The 17270-nt window shown below is 44.4% G+C and overlaps 1 long non-coding RNA gene across 2 annotated transcripts in view; it reads right to left on the bottom strand.

Annotated features, from left to right (window-relative positions):
* Positions 1-8137: 8137 nt before the first annotated feature.
* LOC123479353 (uncharacterized) overlaps positions 8138-17270 on the bottom strand; it is a 32300-nt gene continuing 23167 nt past the window's right edge. For both annotated transcript variants that reach the window (XR_006654957.3, XR_006654955.2), the window contains exon 3: positions 8138-8290. This is a non-coding gene — a long non-coding RNA (uncharacterized lncRNA). The remainder of the gene's footprint in view (positions 8291-17270) is intronic.

The following is a 17270-nucleotide window of genomic DNA, read 5'->3' as shown; positions in this document are numbered from 1 at the left end:
GGATGGCATGGCCTCTACAGAGGAGCCCAAGTCCAAAGACAGGATCTGAGAGTGGGGTGCATTTCAGGCCAGAGAGAGAATGTCACACACGAGAAAGGATTCAGGACCCCTACATGCAGCAATCTTTGGTCAAAATGTCGAGGACAGAGCTGGGAACAAGAGGGAGAAGGTGAAGGGAGCAGGAGCATAGTGAAGGGCCAAGCCTGGGAGATTGCCAGGGAGACAGGCCCGGGCCTGGGAGAGTCTCGAAAACTCATCTACCTTTGCTTCAGCAGGTGCTTCAAATGGTATTTCGGCAGCCACACAGGTTGCGCCTGGCCCATCCTTTCTGGCATCACTCCCATGCCTGTCCTCTCCTTCTTTTCCTGCTCTAGGAGACACAAGGAGCCCTCTCCACGCGTGGAGCATTTTGAAACTGAGAGGGCAGATTTGGGAATTGGACATCTTAGCTCTACAGCCAGAGTGCTTGGACTCAAACCCCAGCTCTGTGCTTAATCACCTGTGGACCCTTGGGCAGAATTCTTAAGGTGCCTGAGCCTCAGTTTCCTCAGTTGTAAATTGGCATGGTAGTTCCTACTTCACAGGCTTCTTCTGAAGTTTCCTGCCAAGGGCCTCGTACATGATAAACACTCATAAATGCTTAGCTATTGTTACTTTAAGGAACCATCAAAGCAGGATCAGAAAACTGTGGTATAGTTTAATGTTTACATTAACATTATAATGTTTACATTATAATTTTAATTCAAAAGCACAATGGCATATAATTGTGCTATCACAGGTAATTACAAAAGTTTGTTTTTTAAAATTAATTTCATAGCACCCAAAAGGTAATACAGCTCAATCATGGGACATAAGTTTAGAGTCAAATGAAAAGCATCTGTGTCTAATAACGATTTATAACCTCATTTGGAAACAATGTCAAAAGTCTAAATTTGAGGTCTTTTGTGAATGTTTGTCTCCAGGCCAAATGCTTTTCCTGGTCCCTTTCTGACCCCCACTCCTACCCCCATTCATAAATTAAAATGACTGAGCAAATAAATGTGAGGAATTGGAATGGACTCCACTTCCTGTCTCTCTGATTTTGAAATTAGATTAATAGGGCACTAAACCTTTAATTCTACAATTGGGTGATTTATATATGTTTACATATATCAGATATCTATATCTATATCTAGCTTAAAATGCAAACGTAGACAGGGGAAATAATGCAAGGCTAAAACTCATTTGTCCAGTAAACAACTGAAATCCAACCAATCTTTCAGGAGATGAAAGAAGGCCAGTAGGTCCTGGCAAAGAGACAACCGCAGGGAGGAAGGGTAAGCTTCTTCTGTGCACAATTTTAACTCCTTTTGTTTGTATGCCCAGTAGAAGCTGTGTGTAACCAGTAAGGCGTGGATGATTTTCAACCAAATGGCACTTAACAGCTACCAACATGACCCTAAATTACAGCAGCCCTTAATGCCGGAGCCTGAAAGAGACGCAAAGTTAGCACTGCTCCTTGTTTCCCTTGGAAACACCAGCCCTGCGCAGGAAGAGCTATGTGGTCGCTACCCACGGCTGGATGCTCCCAGAACTTTAAAAACAGGAGCCTTGGCAGCTCCCAGGGGAGTGGAGATAAAAGTCTACCTAGAGTAGAGCTTAATGGCTGACCTTACAGAGGCCCTTTCATCTTGAAGAGTCTACGGTTTTGATGTAGTGTTGAGTATCTTTGAACTTCCTATCAAGAAGAATCCATGAGTATGCAAAAAATAAGGTCTTGTTCTTTCTAATCCCCTCGTGCATTTATAAAATGTTTAAAAAATGAATAAACATTATAGTTGCTCAATAAATAATAATTAAAACAGGAGGAGATATTTCAATTTTTCTATTTTGCAACTCTAAGAGTTCAAAATTCCTATGAAGGAACACTTGGGGAGAAAATACCATTCTTTAAAATGAGAGACAAGACCTTGTTGCTCTGCCCAGAGTAGGAACACAGTCCATTTTTGTTGAGTGAATGAGTTATTGAGGAACACAGCTTTCCATGTCTTAATGTTTAATTTTTTTAAAAAGAAAGTCAATGAATAATAATGATAACTTTAAAAATAGCTGACATTTACTGAATGCATTTTATCTCAGTGCTATGTAACAAACCACAACAAAATGCAGTGACTTAAAACAATATTTTATTATTTTTTCAGGATTTTATGGGTTTATTGGGCTCAGCTGGTGGTTCTTCCGCTCCTCATGGCATCTGCTGGGGCTAGAGTATCCAAGATGGCTGCCTGGAGCCTCAGCTGGGATGGCTGGAACACCTAGGGTTGTTTCTGACATTCTCTCTCTGTTCAGGAGGTCTCCCCAACAGGATAGCCTAACTTCTTTGGTTTGCAGGCCGGCACTCAATCCCCTGAGCCATACCAGCCAGGGCTTAGCCCAACTTCTTTATACAGTGGTTCAAGGCTCTAGGGGCAAGTGTCCCAAGGGGACAAACACCTGTGTGCACCCACTTAATTAAGGCTCTGTGGCTTGTGTGGCTCAGTAGATTGAGCTCCAGCCTGAGAATTAAAGGGTCACTGGTTCAATTCCCACTCAGGGCATATGCTTGGGTTGCCAGCCAGAGCCCTAGGTGGGGGGAGGCACACGAGAGGCAACCATAAATTGATGTTTCTCTCCCTCTCTTTCTCCCCTCTTTCCCTCTGTCTAAAAATAAATAAATAAATTATTTTTAAAAAGGACTCTGTTTCTATTCCACTTGCTAGTATCCCATTGGCCAAAGCAAGTCCCCCCAGCCAAGTCTGGAGAGAGTGGGAGGTCAGGTGCTACACGAGGACTCAAACACTGAGGCAAGGTTCATTTGGGGCCACCAGTGTAACAGTCGCCCACACAACCTATGTGCCATGCCTGTGTCAGACATTTTACCTCAATTATCCTCATTAAAAATGAAAACCACCCTATAAAGTGGATACTACTTAGAATCTTCATTTCAAGAAGAGCAAACGTAGGCACAAAGAAGTTACTGATTTTATTACCCAAAGTCACACTGGTGAGAAGTGACTGCTGGGATTGAATTCAAGCCATCTAACCCTAAAACCTGAACTCACAAGTCTGGAGAAATAAGCACAAGATTAGGAAGTTATGAACTTCTATAATATCTCAGAAATATTTAGGTAATATTTGATATAAAGGTTTATATATTCAATTTATGAGTATTTTGTCCTCCTTTTTCTACCAGAGGTCCTATACCTTTTACCCCTTGACAGAATTATGAACCAAGAGAGACAAGAACACCAGCTGGATGAGTTCCACTGACCTAAGTTAGAACTCTTCTTCTCCTTACTCACTGACTCATTCAATGACTTAATTCCCTCAACTATAAAGTGGGAATGACAATAATATCTAACTTTCAGAGTTCTGGCAAAGACTATAGGAGAAAATATAATGAGAAAAATGTATCTACAATGTTCTCAAGGCATGGAAGGGGTTCATACCCGCGTGTAAATATGCATACTCGACAGAGCTAACAGTGGCAGGACATACGGAGAGCAGGTTCTAGGGGATTCTTGAATGCCTACGTGAGCTCACCAGGTAATGACTAGAGCAGTGAGTTTTTGCCACAGCACAGACTGTTCTGTCTGCCCACAGCTGGAAGCATGGACCAGGACCAGGTGGGAGGGAGATCTGGTCTGGAGCGCCCTGCCCTAGGAACAATAGAAAAATAGGCACCGTGGCTCCTGGCAGACTCAAGACTGGTATCCTCACAGAACTATTCTGTTTCACCCACGCCTAACTGACCAAGCTCCAGTCTCTGCAGATTCAGTCCAGCTCTAAGAATCTTTTAGGACATCACCCCAATTTGGAGAGTCACTACTCAATAAGGAGCAGTGATCTAGTCCTGGTCACGTTCCAATACAGGTAACTATTTTGACTCTAGTGAAGATGTGGAAAAAGGGAGAAAAGGGGGGAAAAAAAGACCAATTCATCATGGATGACTTCTCAAAACTTTACTTTCCATTGTCTGGTTATGCAGCAGCTGTTTGCTGATTTTGAGGCAATTTACAGCTGGAAGAAACAGGACTCCACGTTTCTTCCTTTGGGTTTTGAATGATGGCTTTCTCCATGATATTATAGTCACAGTTCTGTACATGAGTTATGGCTGCTTTAAATTACAGCCACAATATTACGGGGAAAAGGGTAAATTCCTCACTGTCTTCTTTTATCTCCAAAGCAGTCGGGAAGTGGGGAGGAGGCCACTTACCCAGAAGGAATAAAATAATGGTGGGGGAATGTGTCTGTGTCAGAAAAGGCAGCTGGCAGCCGGCTTCCTGAAATGCCCTCAAATGCTAACACATTATTATACAAATCTCTCTTTCCCAGATGCAGGAGGAAGGACAAAATGAAAGAGGATGAGTGAAGAGAATGAGAACAGGGCAAACCCTTTTAAAATCTCACTGGTAGTATATATTGCCCAAACATTGCTCTCCAAGGACTCAAGGATACTCTTCCCAAAGCATAGTTTTTGGTTTATTTGAGGTAGTTTTCCATAATTCATTAAATGTGTTTCTCACTGTCACACTTGCCTGAATAATGCCTGAGTACAGTGTTTCAATACTGTGCTCTGTGTTCTACCTTCCTGGCTGGGTAAGCACATGGAAGTTACTTCACCTCATTCGGTTCGGTTTTGCCATCTGCGAAGTGGACATAATGACACCTGCCTTATGGTGTTATTGGGGCAGCTAAATGAAGTTGTTTGCACCTTCCTTTCTCTCGCCCTTCTTCCAGTCTCCGGTCAATTCTACATCCCACATGTCCCCGAGATGCAGTCTCTGCTCTGTATCATCCTGCCGATCATTGTCTCTCATGGGAACCATGGCAGACCCTCCCACAGATGTCCCTACTTTAGACAGAAGGAGGATTTCCAGAATTCATACCGATTCTCCTCTCCCTGGACCCCTTCGCTCATTCCTGTTTGCTGTAGGGTAATATCCAAACTTCGGAGCAGGACACCCAAGACTCTGACTTGGCCTTGTGCACCTCCCTGCCCTACCTCCTCCCCCACCTCATTTTCCACACTCAGGTTCCAATTTAGTGGTGTGGTCAGAGGAGGGTGGTGTGGCCTTGGAGAGGAGAACAAAAGCTATGTGTCAGGCAGCAGAACTGAGAATCCAAAGGGTTCGTGTAACTCTGTGGCCACATGAACGGTGGCTAAGGGAAGTTTTCACATGGAATTTGTGTTTGGGCCACATATCTTTGTCCTTGGAAGACCGTCAGCAGCCACCATCTATTTCTGAACAAATGCATTCCCTTGCATTCTTTCCCCAGCCTAAAGACTTGTCTGTTAATTATAATTTTTTAAAAAATTAAAAGCAAGCAGTACTCTTTAGCTTTGATTAGAAAATTCCCAGCAATTTTCCCAGAGGTCCTTGGGAGGCTAAGGGAGCCAGCTCTGGTATAAAAATGCGGCCTGGTGGTGACGCTTCCGGGGTCAAACGCTCTCACTCCACATGTGCTTTTTCAGTCTCAGTATTTTAAGGAAGAAAGAAAATTCTTTGAATAGAGAGCTTTCTATTTTACACAGAAAAGAATCAGAAGAAATGACACCTTTGGAAACCACACAAGAACAATAGACTTCTATGTAACAATAAGAAGGAACAAATTACTGATACATGCAAAGCCATGGATGGATCTTAAAAGCATTAGACCAAGTGGAAGAACCCAGACATAGAAGGTTACGTACTGCATGACTCCATTTATATGGCATTCTGGAAAAGCAAAACTTCAGGGACAAACCGATCAGTGGTCGCAGGGGATGGGGGAGGGAGGATTTACTCCAAAGGGGCAGGAAGGAATTTGGGTGGTGGTGGAGCTGTTCGGGGTCTTGATTGTGGTGTTATTACAAGACTGTGTCAACACCCGTCTAACTGGAAACGTATAAAGGGTGAATTTTACTGTGTGCAAATTATACCTCAATAAGCCTCGCTTACACTCACACACACTCAGGATGATCCTGCTGGAACTGGCTGGAATCAGGTGTCGAGGAACTGGCTCTGGGCTGTTGCCTGTGTTATACATTGAGATTCTGTGGCAGTTTTTGTTTGTAAAGAGTTCTGCTGCTAAAAACATTTGGAAACCACTGTATAAGATTAATGTCAGTGGAGGGCCACTGAGGTTGCTTAAGAGAGAAACACTCTCTCTTTTTTTTTTTTTTAAGATATATCTTACTACAAGATAGAAACCAGAAGAGAGGGAAAAAAGACTATATACATTTGCTTTTCCTGAGCAACTCCCAAAGTGTTTTCTTTCCCTAGAATTTAGTCATAATAATAGCCCTGTGCTCTCTATATTTAGGAACAAAGGTTTGGAAGCCACCCCTCTTTGCCAGCCTGGGCAGGCCAGTAGAAGGACGCCCCTCCCCGAGTACGTACGTGTGTGCCAGGCAGCCAGGCCTCCCTTCAGCCCAAACTAGCATCTGATGCCTTTCCTGGCCCCCATCAGCAACAGGAGCAAATCAATAAAAGCACTTGGGAAAGTTTGCAGGCCTGGGAAGCTAACAAATCACCCCCGATGCTGTGCTTTGGCTCCAGGGACCAGACAGCCCTCCTGAATCCAGGTGGTGTAACACTTCAGTGGAACGCCCCCCCTGCCCCACCACCTCCGTGGGCTGGCACCCCCTTTTACCACAGTCCCTGCCGCTTGTTCCTGACTTCCCCTAACTCTCTCAGTTTCCTGACTGAGTCCTGAAGGTGTTAGCATTCATGGAAACTGTTAGGGTTTGCTGGCAAACAGTGGAACTAATGGTGGTCATCAGAAGGCGAAATTCCTTCTGATCTCCTATGTCACCCATCCTCACCGGCACGCTTCCCTCATGTGGCTAGGGCCATGTCCTAACCCCGCTCCATCTCCACCCTACAAATCTTCCTAACAGGCTCTGGGCCTCACCACCTGACACAGCTCCTGTTGGTGGCCACAGTGTCATGATTCCTTTTCTTCCCAGACACCAGGGAGAGCTTCCTCTCAGCCCCTCCAGGTGTGGGCTGGTAACGGCTTCCCTCTGCTGCAAGTCCCCGTGTGCTTCACCACCTTTTTGGGTTTCCTAACCCTGCCCACTCCTGGGTTTATAGTCCTCTCCTTCCATCCTTTCCAGTTAAACCCTTCCAGTGTTTACTGTGATTTCTGTGAGGATGGTGGCCGTCACGAACTCCCTACCACACATTCTATAATGACTTGTCAGTGCTCTTGGGGTAATATCTAAACTCCTCTGTGCCCCACCGCCCTGGCCTCCTCTGCCCCTCTCCTCTTGTCCACTAGGGTCCTTCCTGTGCAAACTCTTTCCCATCTGGGGGCCTTCGCATTTGTTCTTCCCCACCTGGCATGTTCCTTCCTCATATGTTTGTGTAGCTGTCATTCTCATCACGTTTTAGGTCAGAGGTCATCTCTTCAGAATGGCCCTCCCAGGCCAGCTTAGCCAAGGAGCATTCTCCCTTAGATCCTCTCCTCCCATGACCCTGTTTTACTATTTTTTGGCCCTTATCACTACAGACCATTCTATAAATTATATTTGTTGTTGTGTTTGTCTGTCTCTCCTGCATGCCGTTGTGAGCCCTAACTTATTTACCATTATATAGGTCAGGGCTGCAGCCAGAATGCAGGGATGGCACACTCACACCGTGTCCAGCGAAAAGAGGTTACTGAATGAACCGCTTAGAATGAGGAAGGTAACAAAGGCTAACACAGTCCCCTGGGGCTCCAAAGACTGAGGTACTCAGAGTGTTTGCCAGGATTCTGAGAAGGTCGTTGAGTGGAAAGGCTAAGTAAGTGACAGGAGCTGTGGCCCTCAACTGCCAACCTACAGAGGGGCAGGTTGTCTGGCCATCCCCTCCTGCCCCACCTTCCCATGTCCTGTCAGTGCTTCCCATAATCCAATGGGAAGCTGGAAGTTCAAAGAGTTGCTACAATCTGTACAGGTCTGCTTCCTGGGACCCAGAGCAGGGTGGAGAAGATGAAAGAGCGCATCTGAAGGAGCAAAGTCACAGCATAGTCCCTGGGCTCGCTACATTCAAGACAGTGCTTGGCATCAGGCCCACCACGTCTGACCACCCGGGAGCACCACTTACCTAGAGCTTTGTGACATGGCAGCCTTGCCTGGGGGTAGGGTCTCAGAGAAGGAGAAATGGAATGAGTCCATGAGTTCCTGTTTGGCTTCAGGTTCTGGGAGAACATTTACTCCCTTCTTAACATGAGACAATTGGGACAGACAGAGATTCACTCCATGGCGGGTTTCCTGAATAGGGCCACCAAGATCACAGGCTTGGCCCTGCAAGGTGGAGAGAGAGAATTCCTGTGACTGCTGGGCTTGCACGTTCCATGCCAAGGACATTTCTGAAGTTGAAGAACAATCTCTATTTATGTGCAGCATGGAAACAGGAGATTGTTTGGCATTCTGTTTGAAGGCTGAGAGGAATCAGGTAGCGCACTGGCAGCACTTCTGATTTTTCATGGTGTGTAGAGCTCTCCAGGCTTTGTGTGACTGTGGGGTAAGGGTGGGGGGGGGGTGGACGAAGTCGTCCATCTGCAGGATGAGTGGTTCAATGGGGAAGAAGCCAAGTCATTACATAGTGCTGCCATCAATTTTTAGCAAGGTGTGGGGTTACTATGGTGACTGGTATGGAGTAGGTTAATAGCTAAGGGAAATTATTAATCAGAAATCCCCCTTGAGTGCCTACTAAGTATGGGAAGTGGTAAGAATTCACAACGAGGTGAAGACAGAGTTTTGCTTTTAATCATCAAGAGGAGTGGCAGGTGTATGACTGAGAACCAATGACAAGGGACATGTCACATTACCAAGGGTGGAGTGGGAAACACTTGTCAAAAGGGTTTGAACACTAAGCTAGAGAGTGGTATGTTGTGATGAAAACTGCTCCCAGAACAATCTTCCCTACTTCTTGGCTAGGGCAGGTAGAAAGAGGAGGTGGCCTGCGGTGGCTGTGAAGATGGAGAGGCAGGGCAGGCAGGATAGACTGCCAGGGTCTACAGCCCGGGCCGCTGTCCATGCCTGACGGCTGCACTGTGTCCTTCCAGAAACACAGCGGAGTCTCCAACAACTGTGAGCTCTGGGCTGCTGCAATTACATACCTGGTAAATTTAATTTCCCAGCACACCTTTCTATTGGACCCATCCTATAGAGATTTGCAGGAAATGGTGTTGTCATTGTTTTTAGTTACTGTGCCTTAGCTCTGTTACAAAAGGAAGAAAAATTCATGGCCCACATGTGTTAATTTCTGGTAAGAATTCAGCCTCCCCATAAGGAAAGCTGCTGCATGCTAGTTGGCTGATGACACCAAAAGAAGGAAGGAAGGAAGGAAGGAAGGAAGGAAGGAAGGAAGGAAGGAAGGAAGGAAGGAAGGAAGGAAGGAAGGAAGGAAGGAAGGGAGGAAGGAAGGGGAAAAAGAAATCAACCCAAAAAGTATATGTCTTCTGAGGACACTAACTTGGAACTTATAATACTGGAACTTGTTCATTCTTGCCATAAACCCTCCTGAGGTGCCAGCTGACAATAATAGACTAAGAATTTACTTTCTATACAAAGTCTGCATTTGATAAAGGGGATTTTTATCCAACATTTTTTGGAGCCCTCACTATGTGCCAGGTTCTGTGTTAGGCATGAAAGATACAAAGATGAATAAGACGGGGCAGACAGCCCCCTGAGGAGCACACAGTGCAGTGTGCATGTGTGTGCGTAGGGCTGGGGGGATGTGGGGGACACAGCAAGGCTGTGAAGGTGGGAACCACACGGGATTATGGGGCCCAGTGGGACAGGCTGCTGACCAAGGCTGGAACTGTGGGAAGGGAGACAGGGAAAGTGTACGGGTCTTCCACCTGCCTCTCCACCCCGCTCTGTGCCCTGGGGGCTGGCTTGTAGGGATGGCATCAGTGCTCTCAGTGCCTGCTGCTTCTAGTTGGACTTGGCGAATGGGAAGCCCCAGCAAGAGATGAGCTGGAAGGGTCAGGGCAAGGCTGGGGTGTTAACTCCCTGGGGTACATCATTTCAGGTCATTGCAGAGTGGCCATATCCCCTGCCCCCACCCCTTGAAGAACGCAGCTCCTGCCCACTGGACTTAATCATACAACTCTTTCCTCTGGGGTGTGGAAACTTCTCTCCCCTGACCCTTTCTAGTCACTGGGATGGTACTACAGGCTGTGGGTGCTGTACCACCATTTTTTGGTTTCTTTGAACCCTGTTCACACCTGTATAACTACTCATCTCCTTCCCGCTGGATTCTGGCAGCTGTGGAAGGTTTCCGAGGAGAAGATGCCTGCACTGAGTGTGGAACAGTGAACAGCGTGATTTGGGTGAATGGGGGAAGGGTCCAGTTAACAAACATGCAAAGATGAAGGGAAGAGAGATCACAGGGTGTTCCAGATGCTAGAACACGAACCCTGAACTCTCTTTTACCACCCCAACATCCACCTGGACACCAAGCCCTGCGCATTCGATTTCCTCACCATCTCTCCACTCTGCCACTTCTCTCCATCTCCAGCACCCTCGTAATTTGTCTCCGTTAATACCTCAGTTTTGCAATCATTCTTAATCCTTACTAACAACCCTGTACTGTCTCCTCATAACCGTAGGATAAATGCAAAGTCCTCCAGCCCCACTAAATGACTTCAGCTTTAATTTTGTGTCTGTATTCTTGGCTACTTTTCTGTAAAATGAGAAATCGTAGTAGTAATTAACACAGGGCTGGCGTGATGACTACATGAGAATAATACACATAATCAGATAGCCTGAACTATAGCAAGCTCTTATAGTGCAAACGTGAAAACCTCTGGCCAATTCCAGAAGAATTTCTCTCTGGAATTACATTTATTTGCCCTTAGCTTTCAATACACAGATGGGCACCTTACCCATTAGACACAGTGAGTACGAAAGTGTTTTATTTATTTTAAAAAGCAGAAGAAAATGGAATAACATAATAATGCATATGGCCTGGATGACTTCATCTTTATACCAATGCAATTGTAGAGTATGATTTTCAATCTTTTTTTTAAGTGGAGAAAAGGCCCCATGAACACACAAGGGCCTAGGTCCCACGAAAGTCTTGTGTCTCCGTTTCTCTTATCATCTATTATTATTCCAATGGATAATTTGGTTCAAACTGCTGTAAGTCAGGCACTGTGCTGCACAGAGTGAAATCTAAAGAGTGAGAGGGACTTCCTGAACTCGGGGTGTCGCCAGGCACAGTACTGGTAATGGAGGGCAGAGAAGAAGAAGATAAAGAGATGGAATGATCCAGAGATAAGAACTAGACTGTTTCCTCAGAGGCCAAAGATGTGTGTGGGTGGGAAGTCCCTGCCACATAATCCCAGCAGGATGACCTCTGTGTGTCTGGAGGGCAGTGACACAGCAGCGCGGCCCTGTCCCATCTTCCAAGTCAGGAACCTGAAGCTAACAAAAGGAAGAAAAGACAGAGAGAGAGAAAGAACTCATGCACACAGACAACGGTGTGGTGATTGTGGGGGAAGGGGGCGGGTGGGGGTGGAAGAGGGTGTGGGGGGATAAATGTAATGGAAAAATACAATAAAAAATGCCAACATTTTTTAATATATAGATGATAGCACTTGGGACAGTAGAAGTATGATTTTCCCTCTTGATATTTGTAATGTATCATACTAGAATTAATCTTGATTTTGCTGAGATACCTAATGTATAGGCCCTGAAAGAAAAATAGTAAAATGTGAAGGCATCAGTAGGTTTTACAACATGAGTGTCCAGACACACTTTTGATTGCTTGGGCACAGGAAAGCAGGAGATCAGTAGAATACTGCAGTAAGTGTTCTAGCAGCTCCGGGAGGGAGTGCTGTGGTTTACCTCTAGGAAATGGACTTGTGAGTTATTTTATTCCCTTTTTGCTTACCTCCCTATTTGCTTCAGATTTTGAACACCTGCAAATTTTCTTTCCAAAAATTAATACAATTTTCCAAACCTACTATACAAATTACACTGTCACACATTGAAAATTTTCTTTATTTTTTTTTCAATCCTTACTTGAGAACATATGTTTTTTTTCATTGTGTTTAGAGAGGAAGGGGGAGAAGCATTGATGTAAGAGAGAAGCATCGATTGGCTGCCTCCTGTACACACCCAGACCAAGAATCAAACCCGTAACCAGGTGTGCGCCTGGACCTATAATTCAACCCACAGCCTTCGGTTATGAGACAACGCTCCAACCACCCGAGCCACACCAGCCAGGGCTGAAAAATTTCCTTCAAGAAGATAATTAGTAGTACATGATGGGGTTGTATACAAAACTGAACAATTGAAATAAGCTAAATATTAATCAATACAGAAGTGATTAAATACATTTCAGTATACACTTAAATTGCCATTAAAATGATGATTTAGATCTATGTTTATTGATATGGAAGACAGTCACAATATTGTTGAATATAATGTACAAAAATGTATTAAAGAGTATACATGATATAATTCCTTTATTAAAAAATTTAAAATGTCACTTTTAAGACCAGAATGGATATACTTTGAAATATCAGTAGTAGTGTTTGTAGAAATATGGGTAATTAGGTAATTGTTACTTTTCTAAATCTTTGTTTTTAATCTTATTGTTTTAGTTTTATCTTTTCATTATTTACTCTTTTCTAACTAGAATAAAAACTATTTCTACTTTTTAAATTAGAATTGAAGAAGATTGTCAGATGCCCATCAAACAAAGTCTCAAGAAACATGTCTCCTGAACAACATGTCTTTCACTGAAATCCAATGTGGTTTTGAAGAAGAAACAAACAAAAAATTGCCATCGCCACAACTTTAACATCTCAAAGATTTATCAGGTCATTACCCTATCAAATCGCTTCTCCTCCCTGTTCCATTTGTTGTGACCACTCTGGAGCTCAGACATCCAGGCACTTGTTTCCCAAGCCAGTGGTGTAATGGATATAATGACCTCAGGGCTAAAACGAGGTTATGTTGCCTTGACTGGTGGGGCTCAGTTAGCTGTCTCAGTTGGTCGTCCCAGGAGGCGAAGGGTCACCAGCTCAGTTTCCATTCAGGGCACATGTCTGGGTTGTGGGCTCGGTCCCTAGCCAGGGTGCATGTGAGACGCAACAGATTGATGTTTTTCTCTCACATCAATGTTCTTTTCCCTCCATTCCCCTCTCGCTAAAATAATAAATGAATTTTTAAATAAAAAATAAAATGAGATTATATTTCGGATAGGTTGAGGGCAAAGGCATGCCAGGCAGGAGAAACAGCATGGACAAAAGCTGGGAGTTGAAACTATGCACCTTGTCTTTGAAAAATAGCAATGAGACCCTAGTGGATGAATGAGGAGTTTGTGAGGGGAACGGTAGGAAGTGGGGGAAGGGTACAATAAAGTGGGCCCCGTTAGAGGGTCTTATATGTTAGACTGAGGGGTCCTCAGTTTGTCTGGGATGTGATAGAACCATTGGATATTTTAGTATCAAAAAGACGAGAGGTAATTAAAATGTTAGAAAGATTCATCGAAGGCTAAAAACAGAAAGATCAGTTTTACTGCTGTTGTTTGTATTTGAAATGAGAAGAGTCTGGATTAAGACAGAAGCAGTGAGAGAGGAAAGATGACACCTGAGACACGTTCTGTAGCAGGGTCCTCCGGAGAAGCAAAACCAATAGAGTTCATATGAGAGATATATAGAGAGTTAATGATATATATAGACATTATTTGTAGGTGTATATAGATATATAAGTATATATCTAGGTATTATATATAGATATATATTTATATAGATATATATATAGACAGAGATTGAGATACAGATATGTGTACAGAGAGAGAGAGATTTGTTCTAAGGAATCAACTGACAAGTCCCAAGATCTACAAACTGGACCCAGGAGAGTCGATGGTGTAAGCTCCAGTCTGAAGGTGAGTAGGATCAAGCCTCAGGAAGAGCTGATGTTTTAGTTCAAAGCCAAAGGCAGGAAAAGACCGCTATCCCAGCATGAAGGCAATCAGTCAAAAGGAGTTTCCTCTTAGTCCTGGGAGATTGAGCCTTTTTGCGCTATTTAGGCCTTCAACTGATCAGATGGGACCCACCACATTGGGTGGGGCAATCTGCTTTACTCATTCTACTGATTCAAATGTGAACCTCATCCGGAAAACCCCTGACAGATGCACCTAGAATAATGTTTGACCAAAAGTCTGGCACTTTGTGGCCCTGTCAATTTGACACATAAGTATTAACCATCACACTTTCCAATGGAAAACAATTTTACTATTTGCTTTCAGGATGTCCACATGCAAGGAGGAGGTACACAGGTTTTTCCCACCTCCAGGAAGACGTACCTCCTGACATCTCAGACAGAAGCCTGTCACTCTTCCATCCCACAAGGGCCATGGTTGTGAAGTCCACCACTGAGCCATTGGGCAGGTGTGAAAGTGGTGGCCATCACCCGCAGTGATGGGAACATCTGTCCGAACATCCCAGGGAGCAGGTGTTATTGCGATCTTCTACCCAATTTAAAAATAAGTAAAACTGAGACCAGGAATATTTAAATAACTTGCTAAAAGTCTCACAGCAATTAGCAGCAAACTCAGGACCAGGGAGGGAAACAAACTCCTGAGTAACCATTATGGATTAGGTAATTGGCCAGGCAATCATTATCCGTTACTGTGGTTAATCTTCACAGTAACCCTGCATGCTATTATTATCCCCATTTTTCAGATGAAGAAACTGAGACTCAGATTAGGAGACAGGGAAAGTAGGATTAGAACTTATGTCTGTTTGATTCTAAAGCCCTGTGCTATACCTCACTGGTTATGACAAGTCACATGAGGACAGAGGAAAAAGTTAAAGACGACCAAGGACAACGAGCCAAGCCAGCTCAAATGACTGGAGTAAATGAGCCAGAAAATCCTGATTCACTCCTTGGTATCTGTATGAAGTCTGTTCTCCCGCTGCTCAGCCCTGCAGTTTATCCCAGACCTGTCTTGTAATGGTTTCCTCTTCCATCCCACACACAGGCCTGTGTTCTAATGTTCGCTGCTGCCTGGAACCACAGAAGGGCTGGGCTTTTTTGATCACGACAGAGAGGAACTCAGTGTTAGCAAACTAAAAGCAGAAATCACAACTGTCAGAGGTACTTACACTTTGTACAATGTCTATTCCCTTAAAAGCCAAGCAGCCCTGACTCACCGACTGGCTGACTAATTAGTGGAATGTTCTTTGCACACAGAGAACTCAGACGCCTCCAACAATAAAAGTAAAATCAGCTCTTTGGAATCCCTTTTTTCTCCCTTACAGGACAAAAGTCTGTAAGGAAAATTGTGTGAACTAGTTTTGCTAGGGCCTTAATGAGGGGGGATCCCCCCCAAAGAAGGAATTATCTTCTGGAAGACTGGCCCTTACAGTACAGGCTTCCCCCACTAGGTGAGTGTTCTAGAAACCCATCTGTATCAGTGTACCAGCTGGCATTGTTGTGAGAGGCTGCGTTCAGCTTTAGTGAATTTTTTTGAAGACTCTTTCAAGACGTTTGCCCATTTCGTAATGGGTAATTTATCAGCGCACCTGCCCACACTGCACTGAGTGTTTAATAGTTTTGGACCAAAAATGGCATGACTCCCATGCCCCACCCTTCTTATTCACCTGATCTGGCTATGAGAGACATTTTTTTTGTTTCCCCAGATGAAAAAAATCCTCAAAGAGAAGTGTTTTGCTAATATGGAAGAGGTGAAACAATAAACAGCAGAAGCACTAAAAGGTATCAAAATCAGTGAGTTCAAAACTGTTTTGAGTAGGGGAAAAAAATGTCTCAATAGGTGTATTGTATCAAATGGAGAGTACTTTGAAGGTGACTTAAGTTTAAACATGTAAGAATAAACACATAATTTTTATAAATAAATTTCTGGGTTTTTGCCCCCACCCCCATAAATATAATTTCATCAATGTGGAGAGATCAGTGGATGAAGAAAAACAAAAGAACTGGAAGCCCCTGGGAGTTCTGCTCATGCTTTCTGTTGGTTTCACTCCTGCGTCACCTTGCAGGGGAAGACGAGAAACAAAACAGTAGTAGGATTTGTTGGAACCATATTGTTCAGGTTTACATTGAAATAGACGTCTGTTCCATCCTTCACCGACATTTACATAGTCTCCTGGAGATGCCTTTTATGATCCTAGGGTCTAGCCACCCAAACAATTTTAAAATTCCCCCAAACCACAACTAGCATTTACATGACATAAAAAGAATCCAATCCACCTTACTGAAAGGTATTCTGTACCAGCACAGAAGGGTTTCCTGTTCCCTGTTCTACGCCAGCCAGTTGGTCATACATTACCCACACTTGTCCACACTCTCACATACACCTGACAGAAGCTCTCTATGACCCCCAAGAAGAAATATTTTATTTTCTCACATCAAACCTCTGATTGGGTACTTCTACCCACACTGACACATGGAAAGGGCCTCTCTGTGAGAGTAGAGAACATACAGTCGCGTGCTTTTAAGAGAGTGTTGTTCTACGTGCACATTCCTCTCTCTCCAGCTGGTTTTTCTGCCCTTGAGGGCAGAGGCCAGTATCTAAGCCCCACGTCGATCTGGTCGGTGGTGGGCAGTCAGCGGAAAGAAGTTGGAGCCCAGAGAACAGGTCACGGGAGCTAGTTGGGGTGGCGGCAGGAGAAGCCAAATGCGGAGGAACACTAAAAACCGAGGACAGGCTACCTCTGCTGTCCTCGCAATAACGCTGACTTGGATCTGATTTTGCCACCAAGTTCCAATGGTGCAGGAACAAAGCCCAAAGCGGTGTCAGGTGGCTGCAGCAGGGCAGCCAGGCTGCAGCCTTTTGGCAGCTAATGAACTGGCCAGAGCAAAGGAAAGAGGCTTCAAAGAAAGCAATGAGTCGGCCTGCCGCTCCCTGCCAAGGCCTGATATGCCTTGGAAACAATCGGTGAAGTGGTAACAATTACCAAAAGTCCTTGCCCCTTGGTTTTGGTGGCACTGATCTATGACACAGTCTCTAAGTGCTGGCAGACTTTGAGAGGGCAGAAAAGACAGTCGCCTTTGCAGGCGGATTTCCATATTTAAGATTGTTGTCTCAGAGGCTATTTTGGAAATAGTCTGTCATAACCAAGCTCTGAGCGCTTCTCTGTGATGTTGTTCCTTTGTAGTTGACACTCTGTGTTGCAAAAGACACATTTTGTTCTTTGTTTCAGGAAGTGGTTCATCTAGGTATTACTCTGTGGTTGGGGTAATGATTATAAGGCAGAAAGATTGCTTAATTTATATTTAAGAAGTCAGGGTCAGT

This window comes from Desmodus rotundus, chromosome 2 (assembly GCF_022682495.2).
Source record: "Desmodus rotundus isolate HL8 chromosome 2, HLdesRot8A.1, whole genome shotgun sequence".
In the NCBI taxonomy this organism is placed as follows: Eukaryota; Metazoa; Chordata; class Mammalia; order Chiroptera; family Phyllostomidae; genus Desmodus; species Desmodus rotundus.
The sequence above is the reverse complement of the archived record's forward strand: the minus strand, read 5'-3'. Positions and strand labels throughout refer to the sequence as shown.